The sequence below is a fragment of the Vulpes vulpes genome, chromosome 4, assembly GCF_048418805.1.
Source record: "Vulpes vulpes isolate BD-2025 chromosome 4, VulVul3, whole genome shotgun sequence".
NCBI lineage: Eukaryota > Metazoa > Chordata > Mammalia > Carnivora > Canidae > Vulpes > Vulpes vulpes.
Genome location: NC_132783.1, coordinates 105,506,859 through 105,519,930, shown reverse-complemented (window position 1 = coordinate 105,519,930; position 13,072 = coordinate 105,506,859). Strand labels below are relative to the sequence as shown.

Here is a 13,072-nt window from a genome sequence, read left to right as displayed (position 1 = left end):
TTGATCTTGTTTCCCACATTCAGGTGAGGAAATTGAGGAAAAATATCAAGTGATTCCACAAGGCCAGTTAACTAGTAAGCCAGGATATAAATTTGTTTGCAGAATTCTTGCACTTAATGACTAAGAAATGTGCACAGACACATGGGGAAATAGGGAAAAGAAGGATCCATTTGTCAGAGAATGACTTAATTTCATCAAAACTTTGGCATTAACGCAGCTCACACTTTTCTCCAAAGTTCTAGTATACATTGGATTTAAAGATAAACTGAGCCTGCACATGATCAAAACCTGAGAGAGAGGGAAATGTAAATCCTGTACAAAATAAATTACAAGATACAGAAAATCATTAGATAACCAGTCACTCAGAATACATATCATGGTCACCCTTAAAATTGTCTGCATTGTATACTTCCCCACTTTTCTTCTGAGACCAAGTGCTTTTAGGTACAGAGAAGTTTTCAACATTTTTGAGAAAAACTTAAGCAGTGGGAAAACATTATAAGTATGACTCTGCCTCTGTGTGTTTGAAATGGTTTAAACAAAGGAGACAATGATATTCAGGTTTTCCAAAATTAGGTAGTAGAAAAACTACTGTAGAAAATTTTAGGATAATGACAATATTGTTTGAGTAGAAAATTAAAATTTCATTGAATATAAACCTGATATAATATTATTACCAACTCCTTTTACCCATTAGGTTTTGACTGCTGTAACCAATTTAAAATGTAACTTTTCTTTTCAGAGCTAAAAACAATTCCTATTTTATTTCAAATGAATTATTTGTCACACTTACAGGGGCATTTCACAGGGGAAAAAATGTTTCTTGTTGCCATCCCTGTTCCCTTTTAACTCAAGGAAATGATATATTTTTTAAAAGTTCTGATTAAAACTCTTCAGTGATGATTAATATTTGATGCTATAATACAAATTAAATGCATAATATTTTAATATGTAAAACCTTGTGTCATATCTTGTGAAAGAGGGAGAAAAACAATTGGTACAGATACATTGCTTCTTGTATATAACAATATTTCAAATCTTTGGTGATAAGCTTAATTTCGACTTTGTAAAGCCCGTCTTTTCTATTATCACTGAGCAAAGTCATAAGTCCAGAATTTGACTAGATGGGTTTTACCTCAGATTTTAAATAACTGTTGCTACAAAAAGGTAAGCTGATAACTATTCAAATTCAGATAAAAATTAAAGAAACAATATATAGTTTAGCATTAAAATTTTAGTGAAGGCACTTGCCAAAAGATAAAAAAAAAACATAGAATGATTAAGATCTTAAGCATATTCAACAGTGTATTATATTCTATCTGTTGCTTAAAAATCAGATATAAAAGTGTTAAATTGATAGTGGAAAGTAGATAGAACATGTCCAGCACTCAAAATAGTTCATTAGTAGAGGCAACAAATCATTATATAAAGAGTATGAATTCTATTCAGAGCCATTACCTGTAAGACTAAGTTGAAAATAGTCCCCCCCCCCCCCGCCACTGCCACTTCTTTTTAAAAAATATTTTATTTATTTATTCATGAGAAACACACAGAGAGAGGCAGAGACATAGGCAGAGGGAAAAAAGCAGGCTCCATGGAGGAAGCCTGATGCAGGACTCGACCCCAAGACTCAAGGATCATGCCCTGAGCCAAAGGCAGATGCTCAACCACTGAGCCACATAGCTCTCCCTCACTGCCACTTCTTAAGTCAGTAAGAATGTATTGAATATCATATTGCTTGGACATTTAAACTACATCTGTCAGACCACTTCCTTAATTAAAAGTGAGACAAAGTCTTTATACAGTTAACCTTTGGAAAATGTGGGGGTCGGGGGAAGTGGACACCTTCTACCTTAAATGCACATTGGAAAATTTGCATGTAGCTGTGGACACTCCAAAAGCTTAACTACTAATAGCCCACTGTTGACCAGAAGACTTACTGATAGCATAAACAGTTTATTAACACATATTTTGTATGATATATTGTATACTATATTCTTACAATAAAATAAGCTAGAGTAATAGAATGTTATAAGAAAATCATAAGGGAGAGAAAACACACTTAATAGTACTGTACTGTATTTGCTGAAAAGTATTTGTACGAGTGGGCCTGCACAGTTCAAACCCATGTCTTCAAAGGTCAACTCTTTCTCTCTCTCTCTTTTTTTTTGGTATGAAGGTGAGGTGAGTGTATTAAATATGGGCCCTAGATAAAAAATATTACTGGTAATGGAAGAAATCAATGACTTCAAGGTAGGTATTATACTGACTGTATGTTTAGTTTAGTCATGACCTATATCATTTGTTTTTAAATTATGATGTTGACTAATATTAAGAAAACCCTAACAAAATGTAATAGAATTGTAAAGGATCAATTATAATCAGCATACTAAATTTAATGTTATGGAAAGTACTTAAAAAGTTGAGAAAAGAATCTTTTCTTTAATACATAATACTTAAAAATTTTATGAACTAGTATGTGCCAACTTTTTAATAAATGAACTATATTCATTGGCTCAATTTATTCCATACATAGTAGGTAACATGTATTTTCATTTTTATATGAGTTAACAAGGAATGAATCACACATACTTCCTGATACTTCTGTTCATTAGGTTTATTGATAATAAGAATTAAAGAAGTTTTGAGAGGGCATTCATATCAGCCATAAGGCAAAATCCAAAATAGAAACTCTCTTACAATTTTATAAAATCAGTATATTTAAGGGTTAGTGACCCAGCATAGCAAACCCTAAACATAGAGTGGGGTAGAATGATCTCCAATGAGTCATGACCTTCAGAGAACCTAAACTTTCTCTCTCTCTTTTGTTTTTGTCTTTTAAAAAAATATTTAGTTATTCAGGAGAGACACAGAGAAAGGCAGAGACACAGGCATAGGGAGGTGTAGGCTCCTCACAGGGAGCCCAATGTGGGACTTGATCTCTGGACTTGGGATCACGCCCTGAGCCAAAGGCAGACTCTCAAATGGTGAGCCACCCAGGCGTCCATCTCTTTCTTTTTTAAAAGATTTATTTGTTTATTTTAGGGAGAGAAAGAGAGAGAGAGAGCACAAGTGGGAGGAGCAAAAGGAGGGGGAGAGGATCTCAAGCAGATACGACATGGGCTTGATCTCAGGATGCTGAGATCCCAACCCTGACATCATGACCTGAACTGAAACCAAGAGTCAGACACTTAACCAGCTGGGTCACTCAGATGCCCTGAGAATCTTAACCCTCTTATTCAATATTTGTTTTGGCGGCTCTTTCATTTAAGACTTCACACACACTTACATAGAGACACTCTTAATTTTAGGAGAATAAGAAGAAAAGCTCTGTTGCTTTTACTAAATATTTACTAAATATTAAACATTAGTAATATATAAATACTAGATACTATACTATATATGGTATGTTATATTTATATATATATATAATTGAAAAATAGTTCAATAAAATTGAAAACAATTTCATGGATATTTAATATGTGTCAACATTTTTCTAAATACATTTACTGCATTAATTCAATTTATCTCATGTAGATAGTATGTAATTTCATTTTTAACAATGAAGGAAGAGAATCAAACAAAGTGTAATTTTGAGAAGTCAGAGCCTATGCCCCTGATGTATATTGACACACATGAACATAAGTATATAACAATTAGAGTACATCATGAGCACACTCTGTTTTCCTTCTTAAATAATTCATCCCTTCTCCACAGAATTTGGCAATAAACCCTCTGGTACAAGAAGAAGGAAGTGGGTCTTCTCCTCTGAGTTTCCAGGTCACCTTCTCTTCATCCTGCAATTCTTTCCTGCTTTGCCTCCTAACCTTCCCACAGCTCCTTCTCAGGTACCTTTATTTAAATACTATGGTCTTCAGATACCTGTCATTCAATCTTTCTCATTTGGTTATATATATAATTCTAAAAGGATGCTATGTAGTCTATAGTCTTCATGAATCTACAACTAATAGACATAAATCATCAAATTCTACTTTTTAAAAAAATACATTAATAAGCTTTTATTACTTTTTCAATTTTTTGAGATATAATTAAGTTATAACATTGTATAAGTTTAAGGTGTACAACACTACAACACACATAATTTGAAACATATATGTGTATATATGTATATATATGTGTATATATATACTGCAAAATGATCACAGTAGGATTAGTTAACATCTCTATCATCACACAAGATTGCCAATTTTTTCTTGTGGTGAGACCATTTGCTCTCTGAGTAACTTTCAAGTACAGTACTGTTAACCATAGCACATGGTATGCATTAGATCCCCATAATTTATTCATTTTATAGCTGGAAGTCTGTACAATTTGACTGACATCTCCCCTTTTGCAGCACCTCTCAGCCTCTGGCAACCACCATTCTACATTCTGTTTCTATGAGTTCAGATCCTTTAGATTTCACATGTAAGTGCTATCATACAGTATTTGTCTTTTTCTGACTTATTTCACTTAGTATGATGCCCTCAAGGTCTATCCATGTTGTTGCAAATGAGAGGATTTCTTTCTATCTCATAGTTGAATAATGTTACTATTAATACTAAATTTATATATATATATATATATATATATATATATATATATATGCATATAGTGTCACATTTTCTTTATCCATTTACTCACAAATGTTCACTTAGGTGGTTTCCATGTCTTGGCTATTGTGAATAATGAACTTGGGAGTACAGATATCTTTTTGAGATCCTGATATGAATTCTTTTGAAATTATACCCAGCAGTGGGATTGCTAGGTCATATGGTAGTCCTATTTTTAATTTTTTAAAGAACCTCCCTGTATTTACGTAGTGGCTGTACCAATTACATTCCCACCAACAGTAGACATGGGTTCCCTTTTCTTAATATCCTCACCAACATTTACCTTTTGTCTTTTGATGACAGCCTTCTTAACAGGTGTGAGTAATATCTCATTATGGTTTTTCTTGGCATTTCCCTTGTGATTATTAACATGAGCATTTTTGATGTACCAGTTTTTCATTTGTATGTCTTCTTTGGGAAAATGTCTACTCAGTTCCCTGCCCATTTTAAAATCAGATTGTTTTTTGCTATTGAGTTGTATAGGTTCTCCACATATTTTGAATATTAACTCCTTATCAGATAAATGACTTGCAAATATTTTTTCCATTGTTTCATACATTGCCTTTTTGGTTGTTGTTGCTAATTATTTCTTTTGCTGGACAGAAACTTTTTAATATAGTAAAATTAAAGTTACTATAGTACCAATTACTTGTTGTACTACTTGATGTAGTCCAAGTTGCTGTTATTTATGCTTTTGATGTCATATTCAAATAATTATTGCCAAGACTAATGTCAAGGAGATATCCCCATGTTTTCTTCTTGGAGTTGTACAGTTCAAGGTCTTATATTTAAGTACTCATTCCAGTTTGAGTTCATTTTTATGATTGGTGTAAGATTACAGTCCAATTTCATTCTTTTGCATGAATATCAAATATCAATTTTCCCAGCACCATTTATCAAATAGATTATCCTTTACTCATTGTATATTCTTAGTTCCCTTGTCAAATGCTAATTGATCATATATATACGGGTTAATTTCTAGGTTCTTGATTCTGTTACACTAGTCTGTTACACATAGCATAGCTCAGCAACAGCATACCATACCATACCATACCATACATATGATTTTGATTACTATAGCTTTATAATATGGATTTAAATTGGGAAATGTTATGACTTCAGCTTTTTTTTTTTTTCTCAGGTTTGCTTTGATTATTCCGGGTCTTTTGCAGTTCCATACAATTTTAGGTGGGGTGTGTGTGTGTGTGTGTGTGTGTGTGTGTGTGAAAAATGTCATTGGAATTTTGATAGAGATTTGATAGAGATTGCATTGAATCTGTATATTGCAGGCAGCCCCGGTGGCTCAGCGGTTTAGCGCCGCCTGCAGCCCAGGGTGTGATCCTGGAGACCTGGGATCGAGTCCCACGTTAGGCTCCCTGCATGAAGCCTGCTTCTCCCTCTGCCTGTGTCTCTGTCTCTCTCTCCTCTCTGTGTATTCTCATGAATAAATAAATAAAGTCTTTAGAGGAAAACAAAGAATCTGTACATTGCTTTGGGTAGTATGGACATTTTAACAATAATTAATTTTTGGATACCTGAACAAAGAGTTATCATTTTCAGTATCATCTTCAAATTTCTTTACTCAAAGTTTTTTTGGTTTTCCGTATATAAATCTTTTACCCCTTTGGTTAAATTTATCCCTAGGTATTTTATTGTTTATTTTTTATGCTATTGCAAAAGAGATTGTTTTCTTTTATGGTTACTTTGTTGTTAGTATAGAGAAATGCAACTGGTTCCTCTTTGTTGATTTTGTATCCTGAAACTTAGTTTGTTAATGAGTTCTAATAGTTTTTTAATAGATTTCATTTATTTATTCATGAGAGATACAGAGAGGCAGAGACATAGGCAGAGGGAGAAACAGGCTCCCTGTGGGGAGCCCGATCTGGAAGTCAGAGCATTCTGGGATCATGCCCTGAGCCGAAGGCAGACACTCAACCACTGAGCCACCCAGGCATCCCTAGTTCTAATAGTTTTTCTTTGGATTCTTTTGGGTTTTCCATGTATATGATGTGTCATCTGCAAATACAGTTTTAGTTTTTTTCCTTTCCAATTTGAATGTCTTCTTTTTCTTTTTCACGCCTGATGGGTCTGATTAGGTCTTTCAGTACTATGCTAAATGGGAATGGTGCAAGTAGACACCCTTGTCTTATTCCTGATCTTAGAGGAAAGATTGTCAACCTATCACTGTTGAGTATGATGTCACTGTTTGTGATATATAGACTTTATTATGTTAAGGTGCATTCCATCTATGTATAATTTGTTGAGGATTTTTATCATGAAAGCTTGTAGTATTTTGTCAAATGTTTTTATTGCTTCTAATGAGATAATTATAGGATTTCTATTTTTCATTCTGTAAATATGTTATATCATATTTATTTATTTATACTTGTTGAACCGTCTTTGTATTTCTGAAACAAATCCCACTTGATCATGGTATATGAACCTTTTAGTGTGCTACTGAATTCAGTTTATTAATATTTTGTTGAGAATTTTGCATCTGTATTTATCAGCATTATTGGCTTGTACTTTGGCTTGTAGTATTCTTAACTGGCTTTGATATTAATGAGATTAATACTGGCCTTGTAAAATCAGTTTGAGAGTGTTCTTCCCTTTCCATCTTTTGGAAACAGTTTGAGAAGATTGATACTAATTTTTTAAATATTTCATAGAATTCACCAGGGAAACCATATTGTCCTTGGCTTTTCTTTGTTAGGAGGTTTTTTTTTTATTGCTAACTCAGTTTCCTTACTTGTTATTGCTTTATTCAGATTTTGTATTTCTTCACGATTCTGTCTTGGTAGGTTTTATGTTTTTAGGAGTTTATCCATTTCATCATATTATTTAATCTATTGGCATATAATGTTCTCAGTAATCTCTATGTTCTTTGAATTTCTATGGTATCATTCATATTGTCTTTTTCTATTTTTTATTTTACTTGTTTTCGACTTCTGTCTTTTTTTCTTAGTCTAAATTAAATTTTGCCAATTTTATCTTTAAAAATTGGCTTTTAGTTTCATTGATCTTTTCTATCTTCTCATCTTTTTTGCTTACTTTCATTCTGATTTTTTTAATTTCTCACCTTTTGCTAACTTTGGGCTTTTTGTTTTGTTTTGTTTTGTTTCTTTCTCCTGATCTGTTGAGGTGGAAATGTAGGTTGTTTGAGATTTTTTTCTTTTCTTTTTCTTTTCTTCCTTAATGTTGGTATTTATATATAAACTTCCCTCTTAGAACTGCCTTTGCTATATCTCATGCATCTTGGTGTGTTGTTACTTATATTTCATTTATCTCAAGATATTTTTTGGTTTTTTGTTTGATCTATTCTTTGACCTACTGCTTGTTCAGGAGTGTATTGTTTAATTTCTACATATCTGTGAATTTTCTAGTTTTCCTCCTGTTAATTGATTTCTAGTTTCATACTACTATGGTTTGGAAAGATACTTGCATGATTCAATTTTCTTAAATTTTCTAAAACTTATTTTGTGACCTATAATATGAAATATCCTGGAGAATGTTTCCTGTGCACTTGAAAGAATATGTATTCTGCTGCTATTGGATGGGATGTTCTATATATGTTTGTTAGGTCCACTTGGTTAAAAGTATAGTTCAAGTCTAACTTTTCTTATTGATTTTCTGTCTGGATGATTTATCCAGTGTTGAAAGTGGAGTGTTAAAAGTCACTGTTGTTATTGTTTTGTTGTCTCTTTTTCCCTTTAGATCTTTTAGTATTTGCTTAATATACTTAGATGCTTTTAAGTTGGGTACATATGCATTTCTTATTATATCTCTGATGAATTAATACCTTGATCATGATATAATGACCTTCTGTTTCTTATTACAGTTTTTGGCTTAAAATCTATTTTTTCAGATATAAGTATAGCTACCACAGCTTGCCTTTGTTTTTCACTTGCATGGAATATCTTTTTCCAACCCTTCACTTTGAGCTTATGTGTGTTCTCAAAGTTGAAGTCTCTTGGCAACACATGGCTGGGTCTGATTTTTTTAAATTCATCTGTGGATTTTTTTACTTCACTCTGTAGATTTTTGATTGGAGAAGTTAGACCATTTATATTAAGATTAACTATTAATGCATAAGAACTTACCAATGTATCTTACTAGTTTTCTGGCCCTTTCATTGTTCCTTTGTTCCTTCCTCCCTCTTTGTTGTCTTCATTTGTGAAGTGATGATTTTCTGTAGTGGTATGCTTCCTTCTCTTTTAGTGTTTCTACTGTTGATTTTTTATTACTATTATGTTATATAAATCATCTTATAGATTTAACAGTCTTAGTTCATCCTGATAACAACTATTGCTTCAATCACATACAGAAGTTATATCCTTTTACACCCTACCTCCATATTCTGTGTGACTATTACCCAACACATGGGTCCCTTGGTATATGGTTCTGGCTCCCAAAGCTCCAACAAAGGTCCTTTAGCCTATGGATTTGATGCCAAATTGTTGTTGTTGAGTGTGAGGTATTACACGGGACATCTTATTCAACTGTGTTACTCCAAACTCCATTTCCTTCCAGAGTTCTATACATAAATATCTTTTAAACATCCTACAAATAAAAAAAATAAATAAATAAATAAACATCCTACAAATATATCACATGCATCTTAAATTAAGAATTCATATTGAACTAGTTTTTTTTAAAGTTTTATTTATTTTATAGAGGTGGGGAGGGGCAGAGGGAGAGAATCTTTTAAGCAGACTCCCTGCTGAGTGTGGAGCCTGATGAGGGGCTCCATCTCATGACCCATGAGATCATGATCTGAGTGGAAAGCAAGTCAGACACCCAACTGACCGAGCCACCCAGGCACTCCTTGAACTTGTTTTCTTAAGTATATTTTCTCGCATATTTCTGCTCCCAGTTAATGGCATTGATACATTAGTGAGATGATTAGTGACTTTTCAAGTTACTTAGAGCTATTCCTTGTATATCCTTATTCACCAAATTCTGTTGATCTTGCTTTTAAAACTTAGTTTCAAGGGCTCAGTCAGTTAAGTATCTGATTCATGGTCTTTGGTTCAGGTCATAATTTAATGGGTTGTGGGATCCAGCTGGCATCTAGCTCCCTGCTTAGTGCGGAGTCTTTTTGAAGATGCTCTTCCTCTGTCCCTCCCCCGACTTGCACAGCATTCTCTCTCTGTGTCTCTCAAATAAATAAAAAAATTAAGAAAAACCATATTTTTAAATTATTCATTCTAAAAGAGATCATATTTTCTCACCCAAACATTGCAAAACTTTCCTAGTAAACCAACTCTCTGCCTAATTCATCTTTTTTATTGCCAGTTAAATTATTTTATGACAGCTAAAACAACTTTAAAAAAAAGATCTTTTTGTTTTCCTACTTAAAATATTTTGATGGCTATATCATTTATAGAAGTAATTGTCATGGTAGGTGATGGAGTTTCCAAAAGGCACGGAGAATACCAACACATATCCAGACTTCAAAAACCATATACACTCTTTCCTAAAATATTCTAGACATTTGTGGCTTAGACATCAAAGCTTGTCACCCTTTCACACTTTAAAAAGAAAAGCATACCTTGTGCCTCTCATTGAGCATTGCATGAGAAAGTGGATACCTAGTGCTGAAGAAAAGTATACCATATACCAAATACCAAATATTGCATTAGTTTTAGAAAGTGAATGAATCTAATGACAATATGACAAATACCTTTGAATCAGATGGCTTTCAGTTTTTTGTTTTCAGTAAAATCATGTGGTAGACCCCTGAAAATAATTTTTGAGTTACGTTATTCTGTGATTTTGACCTAAAACAAAACAGTTTGTAAGAATTGAATGTCAGGACAAAACATAACTCTTCCTGTACTCCTGTACATATTAGTGACCAAATCTTCAACACATATTTATAAAAAAATGAGCAAAGATTTTATGCTTACTCTAACAATAAGACTTCTTTTTTTTAGGTTTTATTTATTTATTTATGAGAGACACAGAGAGAGAAGCAGAGAGATAGGCAGGGGAAGAAGCAGACTCCATGCAGGGAGTCCAATGTGGGACTTGATCTCAGGACTCCAGGATCATGCCCTGAGCTGAAGGCAGATGCTCAACCACTGAGCCACTCAGGCATCCCAAGACTTCTTTATTCATGGGTATATGAAACAATTAAGAAAATGTCTTATCATAGTTATTAAAGAATACAGCTCAAATAGCATGTTGCTATTTTGAATAATTCTTGATCAAAATATGTAATACTTTATGTTGTAGTAATAATCATGCTGAATATTCATCCTGGAGGAAAAGAATATCTGGAGTCTCATGGACACAGAAATTTTAAGTCAATTTCTGTTATTTTCAATAGAGAATTATGATAGTATAGACTATAAAATATTCTCGGGTATGAATGTAATACCAGGAAAATAATTCCTTAGGGAGAATGGAATAGAAATACAAATTTAAGAGGGAAAATGAATGATGTAAAGTTTTCAACTCTTACAGAAGAATGTGTTCATATATTTTCAAAATAGATGATGATTTTCATATACTACAGAATTTAGATTTTATTCAATATATTTAAGGTTCATTTTAAATTCAGTGTTATTTGTAAATCCTTAGACTTTGTATCTTTTGCTATTAAACGTACAATGAAAAATTTAAGACATCAACCTAATTTTAGGGGATATGTCAAGCAAAAAAAGCATACGGATGCTAACATGTAAAATCAAGTCAAAATTCCTTATGTAGCTACACATAGTTATCTTTTTACTATTCTAATCTCATGTCCCAACATTTTACCTCTCACATTCTGGTTGTGCTTGACAAGTCATTGTGGCTTTATTGGTCTCTTGGATTTTGTTTCTTCTCCTTAGATCTCTCATCTCCTTTTTACTAGAGAGAAACTGTATAATTTTGATGTCAATCACCTGACAGTCACTGTCACATTGTAGATTCACATTAATAAAAATAGTTTTCAAAAAAATAGTTTTCATTTATTGAATTCATGAAATGTGCCAGGCAGTGGGCTAAGCATTTTATAAGCCTTACTTTCTCTGATCTTCACAAGAATCTTAATGGTGATGTAGCCAAGACTCAGAAAGTTAAGTCTGAAAACTTAACCTGAAGTCAAGTAAGAATTGAGTCTTGTTGATTATATGAATAACCAAATAAATGTTTGGCTGCTGTTACTTTTATCCTAAAAGAAACTGAGTAATGGAAGTTCACTGACAATGGATTTCTTTAAATGTATAATTTTTGTGAAGTAGTTCAGCCCTATGAAATGTTTTTGTTTTTGTATTGAAATAGGAAGAGTCATTATATTTTATTATAGATAGCTGTTTAATACCCTCTCCTCTGACAAATGATAAGCTATTTTGAGTCAGAGATTATGAGTATATATTCACATACCCAGCATTGCACACATTGTCCAGTATATACCGTGTTTCCAGTAGTACATATAGAATCCATGAGTGGTTCACCACATCTTAGTTTTTAATAAATGCTTATGATTTTGATCTTTAGGAACTCTATTTTTGAATACAGTGTTTCACTTATTATCATTCATGTATCACTTTCTTGATTTTGTTTTATCTGAATACCACTGTGTTGTTCTTTAAAAATACTACTATATTTTTCTTTACAAGAACTATTTTTGTCTCTATGGCATTTATTTATTTGTCACCACAAGTAGTTGATTATCTGTATTGCTGATTATAAATAGGGTAAAAACAAGTTCAAAACAGTGGTATCAGAATTTAGCTAAACATTATAATGAGCTATGCCTGAGGTTCTTTTATTGTCTGTTAAAGATCACCAGCCATTAGAGAGGTGTTAAAGACAGATTGGCACAAAATTATTACTTTCACCTTGATTTAATCAGGATTGAAAGATCATTGAAAATGGACTCACTTTTTTTTTTAATGTTATTCAACTTCACTTAATTGAGTGATTTTGTGAGCCCTAAAATTATTTTGGGTACTATATGAGATGGGACTTGTAAAATGCCTTAAACCAATGCCTGGCACATTTCATGTATTCAGTAAATTTCATGTATTGTGATACATACCCCATACTTTGTAACACAGTTGTGGGTGACACTATCTTGCTCCTATGAAATAGGATCAAATGTGAGCCCTATCCCTAGAGTTGTAGTTCATTGAGACTGTCAATCCTTTCTAAGTAATTTCTACCTACTGCCATGCATGTTAATATTTATAAAGTTTCTGACAAAGAAAGGCATTGGAATTTCTGGAGAGTATTAAACTAAATTAAAAAAAAGAGGAGGAAAGGGCGCTATATTGAATTTGATTCACTAAGGAAGCAGAAGCGACTGGATCAATGTACACCTTCAACAGAGTCAGAGTTAAGCTTGCCTCAAGATGTCACACTATTAAGCAAAAAGCAATGGTGTGTAACAATTTCTGGAAACTGAAAGAGGAGAAAGGAAATTGTACTTCTGGTAACTTGCTCAAATTATTCAAGAAATGGATATT

The 13,072-nt window shown here is 32.8% G+C and overlaps 1 protein-coding gene across 1 annotated transcript in view; it reads left to right on the top strand.

Annotated features, from left to right (window-relative positions):
* The window catches only part of TENM2 (teneurin transmembrane protein 2), a 3,534,961-nt gene that overhangs the window by 264,555 nt on the left and 3,257,334 nt on the right, over window positions 1-13,072 (top strand). The window contains exon 3 of the mRNA XM_072756643.1: window positions 3,718-3,848. The gene's annotated coding sequence lies outside the window, so the exon portion shown is untranslated. The remainder of the gene's footprint in view (window positions 1-3,717; window positions 3,849-13,072) is intronic.